Source organism: Aegilops tauschii, chromosome 3, assembly GCF_002575655.3.
Source record: "Aegilops tauschii subsp. strangulata cultivar AL8/78 chromosome 3, Aet v6.0, whole genome shotgun sequence".
Lineage (NCBI taxonomy): Eukaryota > Viridiplantae > Streptophyta > Magnoliopsida > Poales > Poaceae > Aegilops > Aegilops tauschii.
In genome coordinates, this window is record NC_053037.3 from 151,583,233 (window position 1) to 151,595,918 (window position 12,686).

Here is a 12,686-nt window from a genome sequence, read left to right on the forward strand (position 1 = left end):
CTGAGACGCCGCTTCTCCAAAGAAAGAACACTGTCATGCAGACTCTGCATAGCACCGGTTGCAGCATTGAGCATATTTGTCGGTAGCATCGCCCTACCCGCCACATGCACCCTCCTCGAGATATCCTTAGGTGAAGGTGGCCCGTCCTGAGCACGGATCGTACTCGGTGCTGGCTAGCTCGCACAGGTGCCCTTGTTAGTCTTTCATTTCCGTCCCTTCTTCCTGATCTGCTGTAATGGGATCGAGTTCTGCTCACAGACCGCCTTCTCGAGCGTGTTGGGGCTGATAATATTTCGCACCTCAGCTGGAGGCGTCTCTTGAGAACTGAACGCCAGACGAAGCCTGTTGCAATTGGGTTTCTCCGCTGTACCAGCTAGATCGCGGTCGTCTTTTTCAGGGTTGGGTTCTTGAGAAGGAGGCCCGCAGAACTCGTCACCATACCCATGTTCGGCAAAGTACTTATAGACGTTGGAAAATGTACCGTCGTCATTGTCGTTGTCGTCCGGATCCTGTGCCATATGCATGTCCAGATCCTGTGCCATAGGGATGTCCGGCATGTCCGGTAGCGTTGCGGCGTTCTTGCCATGGCTTGGCGCTGGCACGACTGGCGGTCTTGTCTGTGGGGTGGTGTCCCCCGCCCCAAACGAATCTGGCTCTTCGGCCAAAGCAGGGGCCAGCTTACGCAGGCGCTGAGGGTCATCACATCATCTTCGTCAGCCACAGCGGGTCGAATCGGAGGTAACAACTCGTCGCAGCCTTGCAGCACCCGAACCAGTTCAACCCTATACAAGGTGGGTGGCATCGGATTACCATGGAACACGCGGTTGCCCGGTTGAACGATTCTGCCCTTGGCGACATCGACCAACTCGCTGCCCACGAAGTGCAGGAGAGTGCAAGGAACATCGGCGGCGCCCTGCGAAAATATGTAGGGCGTCAGGGATGCATGTCAAAGGCAAGGAGATGAAGTCATCGGCCGAGAGGCTTAGTTACCGTGATGTCGTCGAGCTCGGCTAATGTCGAGGCACCGCCAACGGCGGGCGTGCAACTGACGGAGGGACCGGATCTGGCGAGGTGGGATAGCGATCGAGATGGAGGGGGATCGAGATCGAGTGTCCATGAAATTTAAAAATATTCATGAGTTCAAAAAGTGCCCATGAAATACAATCGACAAATGAAGGCTACAATTTAAATACAATCGATCTTAGCTAGCTATCTATTCACAATCTTCTTGCCCTTATTTTTCGTAAATGGAGTTCTTCTCTTGAACGGACGTCCTTTAGGTAGGGTGTCCTGCTTCTTCTTGTGGTGTATGCTGATACTTCATCGTCGTCGTCATGTTCCATCTTCGGGTCGCCGTACTTGTCGAAGTCTTGCTCATTGGCAACTCCATCCATTCCGATGATCTTCCTATTGCCTCTCCTCATGACAACACGACTGGGCTTTGACGGGTCGGTAATGAAGAAGCATTGGTCCACTTGGGAAGCCAGTACCCATGGCTCATTTTTCGCGGTGACGTTCGCGCCTGCGGTCTTGGATTTGGCTTCGGGTATAACCATGGGGGTGAAATACCGGTCTTCTTTTATGACACTCTTGGCCCACCTGACACGGAACATCGGGACCTTCTCTCCAGCGTAGCTCAGCTCCCAGATCTCCTCGATCCTTCCGTAGTATCTATCCTTGTCGTTACCGGTGTAGGATTCCATTGTTACCCCAGAGTTCTGATAACAATCGCTCTTCATGTCCTTGTCCTCGGTGTAGAATGTGTAGCCGTTGATATCGTACGCCTCATACGTCATCAGGTTGTGCTCGGCGCCCTGTGACAAGGCGAATATGAGTTGTCCTTCCGCGGAAGAATCCTCATGTAAAGGGTATGACAGAAGCTTCTGCTTGAACCAACGCGTGAAACATGAGTTGTGCTCTTTGATTATATCTCCGTCCGTCCTCTGTTGGCCTCGGTCATTGTACGTCTTCTCAATAAAGGTTTTGTGCTCTACCACCCAAGGATCGACCACGTCTATGTGTTGTAGCGCGACTAGGTTTGCTCTTTCAAAGTCGGCGAGTCAACCCTCGAAGTCGACATGCATTTCGCGGCGACCCTCACGGTGACCACATCCAGCGAGCCTGCCGAGGTGCCTGTTGACGGGCAGACCAACGGGGTTCTCGATGCCTGGATAATTCATGCAGTAGGAGATGCACTCTTCGGTCAGAAAGCCCCTGGCTATGCTTCCCTCTGGATGTGACATGTTGCGAACGTCTCCTTTGATGACACCATTCATCCTTTCGAACGGCATCATGCTGTGCAGGAATGTCGGCCCGAGTTGGATGATATCCTCCACGATATGGACCAGCAGATGCACCATAACGTCGAAGAATGCGGGCGGGAAGTACATCTCAAGCTCGCATAGTATCACCACAATCTCTTCCTGTAGCCTTCTGAGTTGCCTCACACCAACCGACTTCCGAGAGATGACGTCGAAAAAGTTGCATAGGTCAAATAGCGTTTCACGGACGTGCGCGTCCATGATCCCACGGATTGCAACTGGAAGTATCTGCGTCATCAGCACATGACAGTCGTGAGACTTCATCCCGCTGAACTTCTGCTTAGCTGAGTCTAGGTATCTGCTTATCTTCCCCGCGTAACTGTATGGAAGTTTTACTCCTACGAGGCAGGTGAAAAACTGATCGATCTCCTCCTGACTTAGAGTGAAGCACGCGGGAGCGAAGTCATTTCCGGTCTTCTTGGCCTTTTTGCCTTTGCGACGAATTTCTGTGTCCTGCTTCGCCTCATCATCATCATCATTAGCGTGAAGCTCCTCCCTGATGCCCATTGATTTCAAGTCTGCCCTTGCTTTCGGCCCATCTTTGGTCCTCTCTGGCATGTTGAGTAGGGTACCAAGCAGACTCTCGCACACGTTCTTCGTGATATGCATGACATCAAGGCTGTGAGGCACACGGTGGATCTTCCAGTACGGCAAGTCCCAGAAAAAACAGACCTCGTTTTCCATACCTTCAGCAGCGGCTCTGGCGCCTTTTGCTTCTTTCCCGGCTCTGGCGCCTTTTGCTTCTTTCCCGGCAGTGGGCAATCTTTCCAATTTTTCAACAGCTCATATATTTCCTCGCCGCTCCTCGTACGCGGGCGTCTTCGGGGTTCGGTTTTACCATCGAACAGATCCTTGCGTTTCCTCCACGGGTCATCATCGCGAAGCCACCTTCAATGTCCCATGAACACGGTTTTCGAAGACCCGGGATCTCTATCTAGTTGGCGATACGTTGTGTCATCCATGCACCTGACGCATCCAGAAAATCCGTGGACCACCTGCCCCACGAGATATCCGTAACCGAGATAGTCGTGCACCGTCGTGAGCAGTGCGGCTCTCATAGGGAAATATTCTTTCTCCGCGGCGTCCCACGTATTGGCTGGCGTTTTCCACAGCGTGTCTAGCTCCTCTTTCAGTATCCCCAGATACAGATTGATGTCGTTCCCTGGTTGTTTCGGTCCTTCAATTAGCATACTCATGTGAATGTACTTCCTCTTCATGCCCAACGAGGGGGGAAGGTTGTACATCCACACAAACACAGGCCAGGTGCTATGTGTGCTTCTCTGGCTGCCAAACGGATTGACTCCATCGGTGCTCGTGCCTAGCACGATGTTCCTTGGATCCTTCCCAAATTCTGGGTGTTCAAAGTTCAACGCTTGCCACTGGCTCCCATCCTTAGGGTGACTCAGCATTTTGTCTTTTTTATTTATCTCCAGATCATTTGCGTCATCTTCTCGCTTCTTCTCCTCCCTATCCGCGTGCCAACGCAGGAGCTTTGCTAACTTAGGGTCCGCGAAATACCGCTGCAGACGAGGAGTGATCGGAAAGTACCACACCACTTTTCGAGGAGCTTTCTTCCTCTTCTTGTATCGAGTGATGCCGCACACCGGACATATGGCAGACTCCGCGTGCTCGTCCCGATAAATGATGCAATTGTTCATGCACACATGGTATTTCACGTGCGGTAAATCCAGAGGACACATGATTTTGTTCGCCTCCTCGAAACTGGTCGGGCACTTGTTCCCCTTGGGAAGACGTTCGTGCCAGAATGACATGTTCTCGTCGAAGCATGCGTCGGTCATTTTGTGTTTTACCTTCATCTCCAGAGCCATGAGCATTACTTTCAGGCGGGTATCCTCGGGCCTGCATCCTTCATACAATGGAGTAACCACGTCTATCTCCAGTTGATCCAGCTTGGCTTTCTCTCGGGCGGCAGCTCTTGTGTTATCCGTCTGATTGAGAAGCAGCTCTTGAATATGAGGGTCCTGCACCCAACCCATCGATGGTCCATCGTCGTCTGCTCCGCCGGCATCTTCATCTTCATGATCATGCCCTTCGTCTGCTCCCGCATCTTCCTCATCATCATGTCTGGCATCTTCTACATGATGACTGTGTACAGCATCACCGTCGTGATCATGTCCTGGAGATTCTTCGTCTTCTCGCCCGCTCGAGCCACGGTGGTTGTCTTGCTGCCCTTCCTCATTTCTTGCCCGGCCCCCATGCACGACTTCATAGTCATCTTCATCACCTTGCCACCGATAGCCATCCATGAAACCACGCAAGAGCAGGTGGTCCCGCACCTGCCCGGAATCCGGGTCCGCAATAAGGCTCTTCAGCTTGCATCTTCGACATGGACATCTTATCTCCGTCTCGTTCTTTTCAAGCATCTCGGCCTTCGCGGAGCTCAAAAACCTATTCACGATGCCTTCGGTCATCGTGCGGACCATGGTCGCCTGCGGGGTAGAGCAAAACGATATTTTAGAACCAAGAAAAAATTTGGCATGACTTTCCCTAAAAATAGGACCAAAAAGAATGCATAGTGCCAAAATTCTCGCCGAAACGGAAATGAATCAACATTCCGGCAAAATATTGGCAACTATCGCATTTCAAATACCGGTACCTGCAAACACAAACATATATGCAACACCACAAACATATGCAACACCACAAACATACATAGATCTAGCTAGGCCATAAAAAGTGCATGTGCACGTTGTTGGAGGGAGAACAACATAAAGATAGCTTCACCCTTACTTACCTATCAAAAAGGTAATTTAACCACTTAATTTGGATGCATTTATGGTGCAAATGAGGTGAGGAGGAGGAGGCAGCCGAGACAAGCTTGGAGGAGGAGGTGGAGAGAATGAAGTGGGGAAAGTGAGTGGGTAGGTGTGGCTGTCCAAAATATCTAGCTGGTCCTAGGTTACTAATGGCGCACCACCTACAAATGCGCCATTAGTAACCCTGGTTACTAATGGCGCACCTGCTGGTGGTGCGCCATTAGTAGTTTTGCAAAAAAAAATATAGTAGTGGCGCACTATGAGGCTGGTGCGCCATTACTAGTTAGAACTAGTAATGGCGCACTGTGCCCTGGTGCGCCATTAGTATGTTTGGAAAAATAATTAAAAAATTTTTTTACTAGTGGCGCACCGTGTGTCTGGTGCGCCATTAGTGTCTTTCACACTAATGGCGCACCAGCACATGGTGCGCCACTGCTATATAGTAGTGGCGCACCACATGTCTGGTGCGCCATTAGTGGCCATTTCATCTATAGCCCTTTCCCTAGTAGTGCAAGGGGGTTGATGCTCGCCACCCTACGATCATTATGCTGCGTGACACACTGTTTCTGAAGAGCAGGCGGCATCAGAAAGCAAGGAGCTGGCTTAAAAAGGTCTAGCCTGAGGGCTTTGAGTAAATGGTACAGCCCAAACGAGCATGCGGCGAGCGGCATGGTACTGAGATTGTACACACGCGAAACAATGAGCTTGATTACCTCTGTGGGGAGCGAATTCCAGCCACTCTTTCAGCAGACGCTGCTCGGTTCTGCCATTGCTAATGCTTGGGTTTCGGACGAAGGGTGGAGGCGCCTTAGCGGGGATGGAAGATTGGATGAGATTATGTGCGGACAAAGATGGAGAAGCGAATATGTGCTGCGGGAAGTGGATAGGTGATCATCACTACAGCACGCTGCTTGACTTACGAGACACATACAAGCAGCGTAGGGTCATATCGATGACAAACAATTTGCTTGAGTGATCACAGTACTGGTACTCCCTACAGTACCGACTACTATGCCCTAACTTGCTTGAGTAGAGTAGTAGTCGAGTAGGACTGGAGGAGTAGTATATTCTAATCCAAAAATACTCCCTCCGTCCCATAATATAAGAACGTTTTTTTCACTACACTAGTGTCAAAAACGTTCTTATATTATGGGACAGAGGGAGTAGTCACAAAGTTCAATGCCCGAGCGTGGAATGACTATGAACCGCCATCGGTGCTAACTCCAATCCCTAGCAAACGTTCGCTGGGAGACATGGCAGTTGCAAACGCCCGCGACGCAGTTACAGTACGTGTCTAAGGGTGACGGTTTTGTCAAATACTATGGCTAAAAAACAGGCCACCGTCGGATGGAAATCGGACGGTTACGTGGGATTTGCTAGGATTGAGCTCGTGGCGAACAATCGCCAGATATCATTACTAAAAAAAGGTTAAAACACCCGGGGCTATAACTTGAACCAGCTGACCACTAACAATGATACTAACATAGTTGTAAAATGGTCAAAGACCGTGTCTACATGGTGTTTGGAATTATATGCAGAAAAATTAGCAAGATGCCTGTGCATTGCACGAAACATCAAGATGCATTTTTTTACAAAACACCTGTTGTGATTGACCCATGCAGGAGTAATCCCATGTGTAAAAACAAATGATATCTTGAGAATTTTATTGGAAAATGGTATGTCGACCATTTCATCAAAAAAATGATATCTCGAGAAAGATGATAGATAAGGTGTGGAGGAACGGGATGTGGTGGTGACGGGTGGTCGGACTGGGCGGAGGCATGGGGATGGACGGCGCCGGCAGTGGCCACCATGCCAAATTGTTCCAGAGACTTCCTTTTTAAATTGCTCAGCAATGAGGTTGTGGGAGATAAGGATGAACGAGGCAAGGCCTTATCTGTAAATGTGGAGAGAGGTGCGGGTATCTTTTGTAAAAATTTCATTGTTTGCTTTCTACCCGTTAGATATTGATCAAACAATCTATATTATTAGATGGCAGGCACACCATCATCACCAACTCGGTCTTTTCTCTACTCCTACTCCTATAAAAGACTCAGTTGGTGATGATGGTGTGTCTGCCATCCGCCATTTCTGACCATTAGATCTGCATCTAACTGCTATGATGTAAGTTCTGGCCTTTTGCAACAATTCCCACTTCTCTGCTCCAGTTACACAAAACCCCTTCGTATCTTGAAACCAACCACATTCCTCCCTTACTTCATCAAAACAGCCCAAAGAATATATTTGGAGTGAAACATAAGATATTTTTATTGATATGTATATCAAAACTAAACTGTTTTGTTTCAAATTTGTGAATATGTATTATTCTACTTTGGATATGTTGCAACGGACGGGCTCATTCTTATAAAGGTTTATCTCTTGCATTGTCCACAACAAACACCTAGTGTACTGGTCCGGGCCGAATGCTCGCAGCGCGATGACCTGAGTTCGAATTCTGTCCTGAACTTGAGCTTTTTATATATTTTTAGTATATACTTCTTTCGCTACTGTACTGGCAGTGGAACCCACCGAGTACTTAGAATACAAGATTAAGGATGGATTTGTTTCGTTTTAACTTTCTGTACGAATCTGTAGCTAGCCGTCAAGTCATGTACACTGTACTGATAGTGGAACCCACAGATTACTTAGAATACAAGATTAAGGATGGCTTAACTTTTTATAGAGGGAGAATCATACACGTAATTAACTCAAATGGATTGGACGGTGACTCTATTATTCTCCAACAGCAACCGGCAAATTTCCTCCCGCGGGCCAGAGTAGGTTTCTCGGTTTGCATGCGGGTTTAACAGAGGGGTTTGATGGAGGAGAGGAGGCATGTTCAGCCGGGCGTGCAGCGGACGGTGCAATACTATTCGATTTGATAGCTACAACTAGTATATTATAAAAAACAAAGAAGAGTAGTAGAGATAGAGATAAGAGTAGAGACTAGGGAGGAGCACCATCTACTGCTTCGTGGGCTACTCCTGCGCTCCATTCGGCGGCCGCAACGTCCCCTACAGCCACTCCCTCCTGCGCTCCATTCGGCGAGCGTTGTTGAAATTTGGGGAGCGCACTCTCGCGACTGCTGGCAGCGACGACTTCACTGACAACGACTTCTTCCACGACCTCGGCAACCTCTTCCTCAACGACATGGACGACAACCTCAACGCCAACGGTGCTGCTCCCGTTGCACCGTATGTGTTTCTGTCCTTCCTGTTCGACATCATGGTAGAACTCATGTTTCTAGTCTTTGTCCTAGATTTGATCTGTTCATCTACTAAGCTAGTCCACATGATTAGTTTAATCTCTGTTATAGCCGTCATGATTTATTTTGTGCTTATTCAGACTAAATCTCGTAGTAACTTGCTCATATATTCAACTGGCGGAACGTCCCCTACAGCCACTCCCATTTCATGGACAGCCGGGTCGATGCCTCCAAGGAGCCCTTTGTCTACTGCTATGAGTGCCTGATGCCATTTTGGGGCTCGCCGGCGGACATCGTGCATCACCTCACGCAGGCATGCGGCGATCACTACTGGCCCTTGGCGGAGAACATCAAGTACGAGACGTGCTACCCGTTCATTGTGCCGGAGTCGCTGGAGGATCACCGCCGCCTGCTAGTCTCACAGGAGGACGGCAGCATCTTCCTCTTGATCATCGGCACCGGAGAGGCCCGCGGAGGCCGCCGCCCCGTCTCTGTAGTGTGCGTCAGGGGCGACGCCGCTGACGCTGACACTGACACGAGGCCGATGTACGGGTGCATGCTCACTGTTACTACCCCTCAGAGTTACGTGGGCGGTGACACTGGTTACATCAAGCTGACTAGGACTGTGCCGAGCTGGGACCTTCCCGCCGATGTGGACACGGAAGACGCATGGTATGATTTGGCCCCCAACGTGGTGTACGGGGACTCCAAGGAGGTTCACCTCGACATATGCATTACCAAGTTAAATGTTGATCATTAGTCTTCGCTCAATGTAATCCGCTGTCTAAGCATGTGGAGTCTTCCATGCATGTTCTTGCTCTATTAGAGAATCGCGCATGAATAAAATTGTATCCATTTATGGTTTAGTCTAGAATCTTCCATGTATGAAATTTTTACTACAATACTGGTGAAAGACTTATGATGAACCATTTCTTACATCTCCTCTGCCCCCTTCCAAGTCATCCTGATTTAATCCCTCCGTCTAGGTGTATAAGGGCATGGTTAATACTTAATAGTATGCCAACTGTTGACTATAAGAAAGTGCCATGTCATCTGTAGCCGACAAGTATAACAATCGATACTCAAAAACTAATTCTTAAAGATCATTTCTTGCAAAGCACAATAAGTGTTATTTCTTCACAAGTTTTGGATGCAGGTTGAAAAGTTGAACGCTTTTGTTTGCAAAAGATACTTTTTTATCTATTTCACCCGGATGTTTGTGAGCTCTAGAGATGAAATAATATCCAAAGAAACCTATCGATACCCATTACACATGAGATGACCCCACATCCTTTGTCAAAATAAACAACTCCCCGATCAATGCATTTCATTGTTCCGCGCAACGCACGGGCACCTTAGTATAGATTAGTATGACCAAAAATTGAACTAACATTATATATATTACGATAAATGCTGATGCATGTCACCTAAAATTATATCATTGAAAACTATGTTCAAATACGAATCCGACGATATAGTTTTTGTTGACATGCACTAACATTTTATTAGTTAAATCTTCAGTCAAATTCAATGGGGGACTGATAAACCACGACCGATGTAGTACTAGTGTAGAGGGCGGCGCTGCACGCGAGTCTCACCCCGCTCGTGGTGCGGCAGTAAAGTCGTCATATCACAAAACCTGACCACTCCCAATAATAAGTGGCCTGGTAAAATAAATGGACAAGCAACCATCACATCCCTCCGTCTTTTTGCATTTCATCTCTCTGCATTTACTTTCTCCGGTTCATCTCGCACACTCGATCCATAGCTACTACTCCTAGTATCCCTAGCTACTACTCCTAGGGCCAATTCTTTTGGTGGCTTAAAAAATAAGTCGTCTCTTCCCGGATTTTCCCATAAGACTAGTCATAGTGGAGAGTAACATCAAGGCCCTGTTTGATTCATAAGTCCTAGGACTTTTTCTAGTCCCAACTAAAAAGTCCCTAGTCCCTAAAAAGTCCCTCCCTGTTTGTTTCCTGGGACTAAATAGTCCCTAGTCCCTTCCTGGAGGTTATTAAATGACCATGTTACCCCTAGTATACAGAAAAATAACAACCAAACAACACCATGGGCCGGCGGGGCAATGGGTGCAGGGAGGGGCATTGTTGAAAAAGTCTCAAAAAGTCCCAAAAAAGACTCTCCTTGAGAGTCTTCTTCATTTAGTCCCAAAAAGCAAATTTTAGTCCCTAGTAGTCCCTCCTGTTTGGCTAAAACGTCTCTAAGAGGCACTTTTTCTAGTCCGTACACCAAAAAGTCCCTGGAAACAAACACCCCCTAAGGCGCCTCACTCATTTATTTGGGCTTCTAAACTACTACTAGTACCTCCGTCCTGGTTTATTCGTCACCATTGTAATTTCTGCTAAATTTTGACCAAATATTTAACCGGTAAAATGTTAGTGCATGTGCTTGTTAGGCAAAAAATTTGATACAGGGTGTAGGAAGCAGCTTAGGAATTTGCATGCCTTTCCGACCAGTGAGATACTCCGTACAAAGTACGACAGAGAAATAACCACAGAGAAGGAAGCTAAAAGTAAACAATCAAACGAGCATTTTTGCATTTGTTTTGCATTGAATCATTTCACAAGCTTGACTAGTGTTGTTTTTTCCACTTTTACAAAAACCACATTGTAATGTTAAAACGTGCATTTGCACGTACATAAGTAATAGTAGTACTCCCTCCGCCTAGGTGTATAAGTCTTCCCTCCTTCTTGGTCACGGTGCACAACGAAAGATGACTTATTCACCTGGATGGAGGGAGTAGCACAGTCTGCAAGCATATATAGAGAGAGATGTGTAGTGCGATAGTATATAGGAGTAGTAAAGTTTGTGCTATATGCACGTACTTACAAAATGCATACGGATACACAAGGTTTCCAAACTTTCCCTTTTACATACTTAATTAAGGATGCTAATAATTCCTGAACATTCGGGATTTATCATTTGCGTCCCAAGACTAATGAGATCGCCTTACGAAACTAAATTATACTCCTACTAAAAGCCCCGGCGCTCGCAGGAGCGCTTGCGGCGCGCCACGAGTGCCCTGGTGCGCGGCCGTTTCCTAGCGCGCTGACACAACGCCTCTTCCTTAGCCTGGCAACTCGCAAGGTGCAGATTGGGGGCTTGCCGGCGGGAGAGCGCGATCTCACCGGTGTGGTGATCCGGCGCCAACAGGTACTCCTCCTAGCTGGAAGCGTGCACCACTACAAAGAAAAGACACATCCGTGACATTTTGGGCCGAACGAATTTTTTTCTGTCATACTTATGAGACTTCTATGACGATAATTGTGACAAAACCCGGTATCATCATAGATATGGCGGGCTCCTACTTATATGACAAAAATTATGACAGGAAATGGGCTTTTCGTCCTGGGTGGGCCGGAGACGCACCTGCATGACATTCTTTGGGCCATCCATGATGGAAAAAACCATGGTAGAAGCGAGGGCGAGGAAAATATCGGGGATTTCCCGGTTACGGTGGCTGGTCGGGGGCCGAGCGATGCGCGTTTCTCTCATACGTACACGCGTGTGTGCGAGGCGTTGCACTCTTACTGAACCCGAGTGAGGCGTTGGGCTCTAGCTGAACCCGAGCGATTGCACTGCAGGCTACGCGTTACGCTGAACCCTAGCGATCGATCGATCCCTTGCTGTTAACTGAACCCGAGTGATTCCTTCGCTACTGCTGCTAACTGAAGCCGATCAAACACTGCTGCATCCTTCCCTTGATGAACAGTGAGTGGGGTTCAGATGAACAGTTCCCAGTGGGGGTTGGATGAACAGGAACCCGTGGTAGTAGAGGCCGTTGCCGCTGGATGAACAGTACCCCGATCGATCGAGCCCGTGGATGAACAGGACCCCGTGGAGGGCTGGATTAACAGGACCCCGTGGAGGGCTGGTTGAACAGTAGCCGGTGGAGGGCTGGATTAACAGGACCCCGTGGAGGGTTGATTGAATAGTAGCCGGTGGAGGACTGGTTGAACAGTAGCCGGTGGAGGGCTGGATGAACAGTAGCCCGTGGAGGGGTGGTTGAACAGGACCCCCGTGGAGAGGGCTGGTTGAACAGTAGCCGGTGGAGGAGCGAGCGGTGGAGGCTGGATGAACAGGAGCCCGTGGATGAACAGTCGCAGGTGGAGGCTAGAGGAGCTCGACGGTGTATGAACAGTACCCGATCGAGGCTGGAGGAGGTCGACGGTGGAGATGAACAGTATCCCGTGGAGTCCCGTTTTGCGGTACGCCACGCCCCTCCCGATGAACATGACCCCCGTTTTGACCGTAGCGCTCCAACACAAGTCCGTTTCCTCCATTTTGCGGTACGTCACACCCCTCCCGATCAACAGGACCCCGTTTTGACCGTAGGAGGTTCGTTTCCTCCGTTTTCTGGTACGC